This window comes from Pinus tabuliformis, chromosome 5_1, assembly GCF_031772625.1.
Source record: "Pinus tabuliformis cultivar Carrire ecotype Pingquan chromosome 5_1, CPIR1, whole genome shotgun sequence".
Classification (NCBI taxonomy): domain Eukaryota; kingdom Viridiplantae; phylum Streptophyta; class Pinopsida; order Pinales; family Pinaceae; genus Pinus; species Pinus tabuliformis.
The window spans coordinates 635,582,446-635,595,334 of NC_142305.1; positions in this window are offsets into that span (position 1 = coordinate 635,582,446).

The window sequence follows — 12,889 nt, forward strand, 5'->3', positions numbered from 1 at the left end:
GTGAGGGCTCTCAAAGGAAGATGAGGCTAAATTAGATGGGATTCCATATTCATTATTTTTCCTTCGGCGAGATACAGGTTTGTTTCATGGCCACTCACATAATCTATAAGCTATAAATGAATTTCTAGTTATTCACACTTGCTCCAAAACTCCAACTAGAACTAGTTTTGGCTTGGGAAAAATAGAGGTTTATATAGCTTGGATGGAGGGGAGATGGTTCCGATTACTATGGGAGAGGGCATTATCGCTTGGGTTTTTTCCATCCTAATAGGGGAAAGGAGCCCAAAATGACTTCCTCACCTCCATTTGACCCAACCATTTACCAGATTTCCATTAGAAAGCTTCTAGACTTGGAAGCTTCGACTCAATATTTAAAAAACTTTCCAAAAGAGGATCAGTGCGACTAAAAAAGGTCTCAGTCACTATGATCAGCACTAGTGCTAGTTTTAATCTCTGAAAATCGGTGAGAGGAGGAAAGAGGTCATTAGCGTTGATCTTGTAAACTGGGGTAAAAGGAAGACTTTTGGGAAATTATGCAAAAGGGAATTATTTTTCTCATGAAGAGGGACATAATGGGAGGTTCTTCATGATGGAAAAGCATGTAGGGTTCACTGTAGAGGTCCTTTAGGACCATGGAATGGGGAGTACAAGTACAGTGACAAAATTTTGTGTAACACTCCACTATGAACACACTAAGCGAATTAGTAGTGGTCTTTCCCTGTGAAGTTTTCCCTTTCTATTTGTATGACAATGCTTTCACTGGTAATAACTTGGACATTCTCCACCCGAACCAAATTTTTAGCATGCTACTTGGAGCCACTTAGTTCTTTCTCCTTGTATTTCAGAGGTCAAAGAATATTATGGATGGTAGATTTAGAGCCTCGAACATAATATTTTGGATTGTATGATTGAACTCATAGATTGGGTGATGCTTGAGGAGGAGCAGGAGGCAACAATTGAATTCCCAAGTTCCCTGTGAAAGCATAAGAGGAAATTGATCCTAAGTAAGATGGGAGTCCATATATTCTTACCTCAATAAGATATAGAGTTGCTTCATTGTCGCTCAAATGATGACCTAGAATATTCCTTATATTCCAACTCCCATTACTAGTATTTATAAGTTCCTAGGCTTCCATGGTAGAAATTTAGAGCAAGATTTGTTAAGGCATGTCCACATCATATTACTCCATGCTTAGAGCATTCCACATTGGGGGATGTTGAGCACATCCATGTCCATGTCTTCCATGTTGAGTATGTGCTCTTGCATGAACCATGGATGCATTAGAGAGGGGATTGCACAATGTTCCTTGGCCTCTGCTGCCCAACAAATGTAGAAAAAGTGGACAGTAGAGACCTAAAATGTCCACGAGGACCCAAAAGAACAACTCAGGCCAAGAGAAAATATAACAAAGATAAACACTGGCAATGTTGAGAAATAGATCGAGGTGATCACAACCTCTAATTGACACTAGCAAGGAATCCAAATACCATTTTTTCAGGATGATAAGGATGATGGAGCTATGTGTTGTAGACCAATAGATATGGAAAATATATACATCTTGTAGAGCATAGTTAATATATGAATGATTGTTTCCTAGAGAGCGAGACAAGATGTCATGTCTTGAGCCTGATGAGAGTGTTTAGGGGTCATGTGATTTCCACCATCACTTGTACATTGAATGTACTCATCACATGAACCTGAATGGGATTGCCACCCTACCCAAGCCATTAAGGCATAAAGTCATGCCGACATGGTTGGTTGCATGTTGTTTGTAGATTCATATTAATCCATGACTTGATTATAGTTGCTTGTGATTTTTTTATTATTTGTATTATTTAAATATATATTAATTAAATTCATATATGAAAACTTTTGATTCTAAAATGTACCATAGATGATGGTGCTTTCCAAAAATTATTTGTGATCTTGTCATGTCATCTCGATAATTATTTGTGATATATATTTAAAATGGTATGATTGTGTCATATTTATTTATATTTACAAAATGTATATTGTTTGATAACACTTGTTAAAAACCATAGATATAAATTAAAATATCAATAAGAAGCTATAATTATATACTACAAATACTAAGATATCCTTTCAAAAAATAATTTTATTAAATTTAACATCAATGTAAAATAAAAGATACAGATTCAACTTAGTATTTTTGAAATATTTCTTAATGGATAATATTTGTAATATTTTTTTCTATATTAAATCAAGAAGGGTTAAAAATGTAATATTCAATTTACTTGAAGTCTGATTTTTACAAATGGTATTGTGTAAAGTCATGGTACAAACACAATAAAATATAAAAATACAAATATTTAAAATTCTATCATAAAATATAGATTTTACTAGTTCATTTCTAAAACATAGATTTCCTCAATTTGAAGGAGAGTTTTGTGATATTGTCTTAAATATATTGCAACAAAAAATTGTTATGGAAAAAAAAATTATGATCACATTCATTTATTATACTAATTTGTATTGTTGAATTATATAAATCTAAATAAAATTGTCAAAATTTTTAACTTTCAAATATACATTCAATAATAATTCTTACAATATTTTTATAGTTATTCATCACGTTATGTTGATTAACAATATTCATAATCCTAATGATTTTATATTATTTTGTTTAAACACATAAAATTCCAACAAGACTATATTAAAAAATATCAATTAGCTCATACATTAAAATAAATTTAAAAACACTTATTAGATTAATAATATTTGCAAAGAGATTAATTTTTACTAAACTGACATCAATTTTAGAATAAAAAAGTTAATATACAATAAATTTCAGCTCATACAACTTAGTTATTCAATTTATTTGATGTGTAATTTTTGCAAATGATATTGTATAAAATCATTATAAATACACATAGTAATAATTGAAAAAAAAAAAAAAAACTTTATCATAAAAAATCAAGTGGAAAAAATATTTTCTAAAATATATATTTCTTTCAATTTATGACAAAGCTTTGTAATATAATATTTAAATATTATACAACAACTTACTCATCCAACTTATTTTCTGTGTAATTTTTTCAGAATATTGTGTAATGTCCTTATAAAAACACATAATAATAGTTGAAAAACATATTTAAAAGTGTGGCATAAAATATCAAGTTGACTACTTAATTTCTATGACATATATTTCTTTTGATTTATGATGAGAGGTTTGTAATATATTTTTTAAATATATTGAATAATTGTTCTTACAAAAAAATCAGGATAGCACGTTGCGATGTTATAATTAATTTTATTGTTGAAATATAGTTTATGAAAATTTGTAATATTAAAATATACATTTCACATTAGTACTTACAAATAAAATCATAGTGTTTATATATATATATATATATATATATATATATATATATATATATATATATATGAAACTTTAACGTAATTATGAAAAATTTTCGCTTCCATTTATATATTGCATAATGATGTTTACAAAAAAATCATAGTTATTTATGATGTTATAATAGATTAAAAATGTTTATTAAAAAGAATTTATATTATTCTTTTAACCAAATTATAATATCCAACAATTCAATATTATAAAAGTGCATTAACAATAAATTTAAAAGCATTTATCAAATTAATAATATTTACAAAAGCAATAAAACATCATTAAATTGAACAATAGTTTTAATATAAACAGGATAATATAGGACATTCAACTCATTTAAATTGTGATGTTATGTATGTGTAAAATCACTATAAACACAAAGAGAAATACAATGAACAAATTACATAACATAAAAAATAAAATAAAAATTACAAACATTGAAAATTCTGCTTGTAACTAGTTATAAATTAATTTTTAAACGGTATATTTATTTCTATTGTATTTCATTGTAAGATCTTTATGATATATTTTGTAAATGTGTATGGAATTATTGTGCTTAAAACAAATCATAGCCATAATCATTTGTGATGTTATAATTATTTGTATTGTTGAAATATTAATTAAAAGAAACTTCAAAAAATGTGTTTTTTTAATTGTATATTGAAGGTTGGTGCTTACAAACAAATCCATAATCATAATTATCTGTGATGATGTCATCAAATTTATATTTTTAAAATATAATGATTAAAAATATTCATGAAAATTTAATTTTACTTAAAAAAAATTAACAAGTAATAAACTTCAACGACTCCACGCCATAAATTTTTATCAAAATCAATTATAAATCTAGATTGTTCAAATACATATTAACTTAACAACTAATATCAGTTTATTTAAAAATATTATTATTATTTTAAAATTATTTTTATAATATATAAATTTGTTAAAAAAATAAAATAGAGAAACTCGGAAAAACTTATTTCTCACAAATAACCATAATCATAGGCATTCCTCATAGATAACTTTGAGGACTTGAGAAAAGGTTTGAAAAACCCTTCTTTAAAAATAAATACTAACTTTATTGATGTAATGTTTGAGCATTTACAAATAATAATATTATTAAAAATGAAAAAATAAATTACTTGTTGTATCTACTCCATTTTCCATCTTGGTCCGAATAAAAAAATTAAAAAAAATAAAGTTATACTATTAATCGTACATGATTATAATAGATAGAAAACATTATATTAAAAAAAAAAAGAGGCTATAATAGAATTGAAATTGAAGAGAAAAAGACACTCGTCAAATCAGAGTAAACAAAGAATTCAGAAAAGTCTTGAATATATTATTAACCGTGCACGATAATAGATAAAAAAAAACTTTACGTTATAAAAAAAAGATATGATAGAATTGAAATTAAGAAGAAAAATTTCCGAGAGACACTACCCATATCAAAAACCTAAATACTTGATATTATAAATGACTGTAAAAAGAAGAACAAAAAATCAAATGAACCGTAACATTTCTCCTCTGAAATAGCAGATTCTAATCCCTTCCGACTTCATTTATTACGACATACCAAGCAAAGGCGAACAACGACTCCTGTAACATACAATCAAACATGTGAACCTGTGTAAGGAACCCTCCACAGTTCTCACCAAACATTGAACGCCATTAGATTATTTGCACATTGAGCATAGAAACAAATATATAGACATGTAAGTGATGAGCCTTTTCAATATGATGGAAAAAGTATTTAGGACTGTGTAAAATTATTCTGATGATTGGTAGAAAAAACTATTTGAGCTAGGGATTTTAAGATTAAAGTGAAATCTATCTGTTAAATGCCTCAAATATAAACAGATTGTACGAGCTGATTCAATTCAAGTTTGGATCCCTCAACACCACCATTGGCCTTCCCACTTCTGCAACATTGCATCCATCCATTCAGCATTACTCTACAGCTAGTCCCTACATTATATGCATTTAACGTTACTCTACCACTCTGCAGCTATTACATTCAATGCATGAGTGATAGTTGCTTACAATTTTTTCCTTACAAATTTCAATATGATCATATAAATTTTTATACTAAAACAAATTAGGCTTATCATAGGAAGGTGGTTTATTCAACATCAGGATTCTGTCTTCCCAAGCGCGGGAAGGCATACATGTGAAATAATTCTTTGATAAGTATGTAATATTTATTTTTATTTTTCTACATTTCTTCTCTCATTAAACAGTTAATCATTCTAGAATACACATCAAATGCAATACAATTACCTATAATTTATATTTCTATCCATAAATTTAAGTATCAAACAAATATAACAGAAATTACCTCGTGGATGACCATGCCGAATTCTTAATTCTTACTGCAAAATACTGATAAACCCATTCATTATTACTTCATATTTATCTTCACTTTCTACCCAACCCTCTCAAAACTTGAAGCTAATAAAATAAATTAAAATATAAAACAAATGAAGAAGGAAAAACAAACACACACCAAACAACAGTTATTAAAACTCATAAGCATAGCCATTCTTGAAAAGAGAAAACAAAAACAAAGGCACACTCGAATCTGAAAACCCAAAAATCTCCTCCACTCTACTCGCCGCTCATTTTCATACATGCCGAGTTTGTTCATCTAATCATAGACACACCCACTCCTATTCCACACATGTCCAGCCGCTCTGCCACAAATATCAAATATCCAGCGGACTCAGCCACTATCAAATGCCACAAATAGCAAATATCCAGCGGACTCAGCCCCTGTCAAATGCCACAAATATCAAATATCCAGCGGAATCAACCCCCAGCCACTCATCGAAGTAGCTACATATCACAAAAATGATCTCTTAAAATTTTCAAATCCACACAAACGGTTAGGCTTTTAGCTTTTTTAGTTTATTGTGGTTAAATCCTTATATGTAATTTTTAGTTTTAGAAAGATTCGCCTGCTACCGATCTCCTTATTAGTATATTTTTTATTTTTAGAAAGAATCACCAGTCCTGTTCTCTATTCTATGGCGCTTTCTTCAATTATCAATCTTTTTAGGAGCTTTTCTCGTGGTGGCCATGTTGGCATGTGTACAACTGCCCAATAGCCTATTAAATTGACTGAAGTAGTCATTTATCGGAATCCCATGCGTCTGAATTAAATTGACTGAAGTATTCATTCGTCAGAATCCCATGGGTTTGAAGTAAATGGATCCACTAGTCCTCACTACTACCCGTTGGGTGCAAATTGCATCATAAGCCACTGTAAAAAGGCACTTCTTATAGACCATGCACTAATTCTCTTCTAAACATTGAATTACCAAATGGGTCCCAATGCAGGCGTTCGTTATTCTTCAGCGGCTTCCATGCACATCTATGAACTTTAAAACATGAACATTTTTAAGTGATTTCCAATAACCATGGAAATAACAGGATTGGTTTTATTTATGGAATATTTTTAACAACAAAATCAAAGACATTAGTTTATCTAAAATTTTATTAAAAATTATATTTATTGACAAAACAAAATTATAAAATTTAAAGTATCATTCATAGTGGTATGGTGTACTCATTCATGGTTATATTGTGAGGTAAATTTTAAATTAATATAAAATACATGATTTTCTCATAGATAAAGCTGAGAGTAAGACCTGAAATGATTAAGAGTGAGATATTATTTGCGTAATTTGTAAATCAATGACAGTGACAATGTTATTTGAAGTTATAATTCTTTTCAAGTTATTGCTAGTATAAGATAGGTTGTGCTCAGCTTTTCAGTGATAAATTAAATCAAAAGTACATGGATAAATTATGTACAAACATTTTTTTTAGCACAAGTGGAAAAAAGTTTAGGATATCTCTGAATATTAAATAAAATCTTTGAGGCAGTTCAAAATAATTTTTCTGATTATTAAGAATAGTCTTTTTTTGTGGATTAGATTAATTCTTAGAACTTTATGGATGGATTAGATTTTGGCTTATTTTTCGTGTAAGTTTGAATTGATTATAAAAATAATTCTTTATTTTTAGATGACATATGTTTTTTTCAATTAATTATAAAACTACTAAAGCATTATTCCTTCTTGAAAAATATTAGTTAATCACCTTCATCTACACTCTTTACTGGACTCTTTGGCATAGTAATGTTCTATTATTATGTTTTGTTTCCACCTTGACCGTTAGAATTTCTATGTGAACTGGTTTATATGTGACCCGACTTAATAATTTATTAAATATTACTTCACCTAATTAGATAAATAGACTAAAATGATGATTATATATCCCAAATATCAATAGGCCACTTTCTTTTTCCTTTAGCATAATTTAATGTTGGTAATTAGAGTTTTGTTTCTCATTTAATAAAATCAGAATTTATTTATATTATTAAAAAATGTGAATAAAATTATTTAAGTGATAAATTTTACAATTTCCATTTTATTATGGATAAAATTTATAATTTCAATTTCATTTTTTTTATATAAAAGATTACAAATGTTTAATCAATTATATAATTTAACAATTTAAAGCAATATGCAAGAGTTTAAAGTGAGTAAAAAAGCTTAATAAATAAGATTTTAGGTAATCACTAGATTTTAGGAAATTAACCTTCATAATAAGGAATATAGTATTTTATTAGATTTGTTGTAACAATCTATACTGGAAGAATATTTGTGATAGTTTCCATATAAAAAATTAAGGAAACCTATACTCTCTAAATTACCTGGCATTAAACATATTATACAAAAAACTAGATCGAAAGAAATAAATAATGAAATCATATATTTTGCGTCATTCTATAAATTATTTAGTGTTTTGATAATGGATCACCTTTAAAGAGATAATTTTAGGAATTAATGGTTATGGATAAAATAATCATGCCCCCAAAGTACTAAAGGAAACCCCAAGTGTTGTTTTGTTAGTTAATGAAAAGCGTGCCTAGGGGTCAGTTTTTGGGGTCATTTCTTGTGTTTATATTTCCAGGGACGCATAGGAATAGGCAATGTGGATGATATGTTTAAGCACTTCGGGCCTTAAAAGAGGGTTACACGAATATTTGGCAAGGTATCTCCATATGATGTATTCAGAGTTGGTGCCTTAATTATCATCATAACGCAAAATGATCTAGCGTGAGATGGAAATGAATAATTTACATGAGAACAACATATATATGGACAATCCTTACTCTACGTCCTTGAACTAACCAAACGTTAGTACCTTCAACTTAATGCAACACCTTGAATTATATTTAGTTAAATTCGTTCAACTTGGGAATCCATTTCTTCAATATGGGCATCAATAAAATGCTCCAATCAAAGTATTTGTAGTGTCCTTTTTTGTGCAATATGTTGCATTCCATAATGATGATTTCATCCTATTTTAGGACCGTTATGCCACTATGAAATCAATCATACTTTGAAAAATATGGAAGGATGCATTGTTTAATTTAATAAGGTATAATTCATTCCATTTAACTATAAAATGCTATCCTTTTAAAATTTGTTTAAGTTGGGGGACTAAATACCATTGTGAAATACATTACTGGACCCGACAGAGAAAGAAGTGGGTTCCTTGTTGCTTCACCATGAAACCCTACAAAGTGAGTGGGTCGAAGTAAATTGACCATTAAACCTTGTAGAGGGATTGGATTCATATTTGCGAGAGATTACTAAAGATTATAAATGGAATGTATCCCTAAATATCCTTGAATCACTACAAAAGTCAAGAACAAACTACTCTAATACCAAATGATACGTCACTAACAACCTATATGTCAAATAGAAATGTCAGTGATGCATCATTTGGTGTATGTCAAATGGTACCCATAAATTCTATAAATTTAGACTTATGCATATTTTTCATAATATATAGGGGACATTTTCTTTCATCAATATCAAATGGAGGATCATAATACTCATGATTTTTCTCCAATCTCCGTTCCTAGTCCTAATCCTAGTTTTGGTCTATGTTCTAGTTTTGGATTTGAATTGCAATCTTTTATTCAAATATTGATGATTTCTCCAAGAGACATTAGTATGTTCCTCATCTCTAAACTGGCTTGGGGATTCCTTTAGTACTTTACATGCATGATTATTTTGTCAATAACCATTAATTCCTAAAAGTATCTCTTTAAAAGTGAGTCACTTTCACAACACTAAATAATTTAGTGAATGATGAAAAAGACATGATTTCCTTCGATCTAGTTGTTTCCATAATCTGTTTAATGGGAGGTCATTTAGAGAGTATAGGTTTCCTCAACTTTTGATCTGGAAAGTGTCATGTATATTTTACTAGAACAGATTGTCACAAAACATCTAATAAAATACTATATTCCATATTATGAAGGTTAATTTCCTTTAGATCTAAAATTATTTATTCATTGGTTTTATTATTAAATGTATGAAATAATGTGGAGGGGGAAGATGGTACCTAGGGTTCCTCCATTTTCTTGTCTTCCATTTAGTGCCACCATTACAATTCAGGGCTTGTCCTATCATTGTGAGAATGTGCCATGGAGCGAAAACCTCTTTCGAATGAGGAGCTATAATCAAGGCCTTGCCTCTGAATCTTGGGCTTCCATAAACAACTTTGGTCTTTTGTTTGTGGAAGAAGCTAAAAGATGAAGGCATGATGAAAACAATGGTTTCATTTTTGAGGTTTCTTATTGTGAGGGGTGCAGACCTTAAAATATAATAAGTTTTTTTCCCTAGCTACATAATGTCTTCCACATTCCTCTTAATGAATATCTTTTTCGCTATTATTTATTTTTTTATAATGTTTGTTATTATTTATTTATGAAATTAGTTTAAATTATTATTAATTAGCTCATATATATTTATTATTATGTAATAATATTAATATATAATATTAATATTGTAATTGGTTGATATAATACTATATAAGTTTATCAAGGTTTATCAACCACATTTATATTAATATAAATGTGTTTGTGATAGTAGTATTTTTATTCAAGTTTGAATTATATATATATATATCAAAAATTGAATCAAAATAATATATATTTTTGGGGTTTAGGGTTTCGGGTTTATGGTTTAAGGTTTATAATGCATAAGTAAATTCTTTTAATAAAGACCTAAATAAAATTTTGAAAACACTTTTTAAAATGTTATAAAATATATAGGGTTTAGGTTTTAGGGTTTTAGGTGTAGTGCTTTGGGCTTAGGGTTTAGGTTTTCTAACACTTTAGTAAATTATTTTAATAAACACTTAAATAAAAGCTACAAAATGATTTTTAAAATGTTATAAAATGATTAAGGTTTAGGATCTAGGGTTTAGCGTTTATGGGATTTTAGGGTTTACGATTTTTTAGGCTTTAGGGTTTTTTTATAGTTTATGGTTTTTTAGGGTTTAGGGTTTTTTTACGGTTTAGGGTTTGGGGTTTAGGGTTAAGGGTTTAGGGATTAGGGATTCATGGTTTATATCACTTTAGTAAATGGTTTTAGTAAACACTTGAATAAAAGTTACAAAACACTTTTTAAAATGTTATAAAATCCTTAGGTTTTAAGGTTTGGAGTTTAGGTCGTAGGTTTTAGGGTTTAGGGCTTAGGGTTTAGGGTTTAGGGTTTAGGTTTTGGAGTTTACGGTTTAGAGTTTATAAGACCTTATTAAATGATTTTAGGGTTTGGGGTTTAGGTTTTGTGGTTTATAAGACCTTAGTAAATGATTTTAGGGTTTATCATTTAGTCTTTAAGAATTAGGATATAGGGTTTTGGGTTTGGGATTTTGGGTTTAAGTTTTATAACACTTTATTAAATTCTTTTAATAAACACTTAAGTAAAAGTTACAAAACACATTCTAAAATTTTATAAAATTCTTAGTGTTTAGGGTTTACCATTTGAATTTTACGGTTTGGGATTTATGGTTTCAGGTTTAGGGTTTAGGTTTTAGGATTTATGGTTTAGGATTTATAACACTAAAGTTACAAAACGGTTTTTAAAGTATAAAAAAAATGAGCGTTTAGGGTTTAGGGTTTACGGTTTAGGATTTAGGATTTATAACACTTTAGTAAATTCTTTTAATAAACACTTAAATAAAAGTTACAAAACACTTTTTTAAAATGTTGTAAAATGCTTACGGTTTAGGTTTATAGTTTATAACACTTTAGTAAATTCTTTTAATAAACATCTAAATAAAATTTAGAAAACACTTTTTAAAATGTTATAAATTACATATGGTTTAGGTTTTTGGGGTTCACGTGTAGTTTTTGGGGCTTATGGTTTACGTTTTATAACACTTTAGTAAATTATTTTAATAAACAATTAAATAAAAGCTACAAAATAAATTTTAAAATGTTATAAAATTATTAAGTTTTAGGATATAAGGTTTAGGGTTTGGGGTTTATGGTTCAGGGCTTAGGTTTTAGGGTTTATAACAATTTAGTAAATTATTTTAATAAAAAGTTAAATAAAAGTTACAAAGCACTTTTCAAAATGTTATAAAATACTTAGAGTTTCAGGTTTAGGTTTTAGAGTTTAGGGTTTAGGTTTTATAACACTTTAGAAAATGCTTTTAATAAACACTTAAATGAAAGTTACAAAACTCTTTTCAAAATGCTATAAAATGATTAGTATTGAGGGTTTGGGCTTTCAGGTTTCGGGTTTCGGGTTTAGGGTTCATGTTTTAGGATTAGGGTTTATAAGGATTTAGTAAATTCTTTTAATAAACACTTAAATAAAATTTAAAAAGCTCTTCCTTAAAATGTTATAAAATGCTTATGGTTTAGGGTTTGGGGTTTAGGGTTTAAGGTTTAAGGTTTATAAGGGTTCAGTAAATGATTTTAATAAACACTTAAATAAAAGTTACAAAAAACTTTTTAAAATGTTATAAAATGCTTAGAGTTTAGGATTTAAGGTTTAGCGTTTAGGGTTTCAGGTTTGGGGTTCAATGTTTAGGGTTTATAATGATTTAGTATATTATTTTAATAAACATTCTAATAAAAGTTACAAAATGATTTTTAAAATGTTATAAAATGATTAGGGTTTGGGGTTTAGTGTTTAGGGTTTGGGGTTTAGGGTTTAGGATGGTTTAGCATTTAAGGTTTATGGTTTATAAGAATTTAGTAAATGGTTTTAATAAAGGCTTAAATAAAAGTTACAAAATTCTTTAAAATGATATAAAATGCTTAGGGTTTAGTGTTTACAGTTTGGCCTTTGGGATTTAGGGTTTAGGATTTATAAGACATTAGTAAATGATTTTAATAAAGACTTAAATAAAATTTCCACAACTCTTTTTAAACTACTATAAAATGCTTAGGATTTAGGGTTTTGGCTTTTGATTTTGGGTTTTAGGGTTAAGGTTCAGGGTTTAGGTTTGAGGGTTTATAATAAACACTTAAATAAAGGTTACAAAATGGTTTTTAAAATGTTCTAAAATGCTTAGGATTTAGGGTTTAGGGTTTAGGGTTTGTAACACTTGAGTAAATGCTTTTAATAAACACCTAAATAAAATTTACAGAATGATTTTTGAAATGTTATAAAATGCTTAGTGTTTATGGTTTAGTA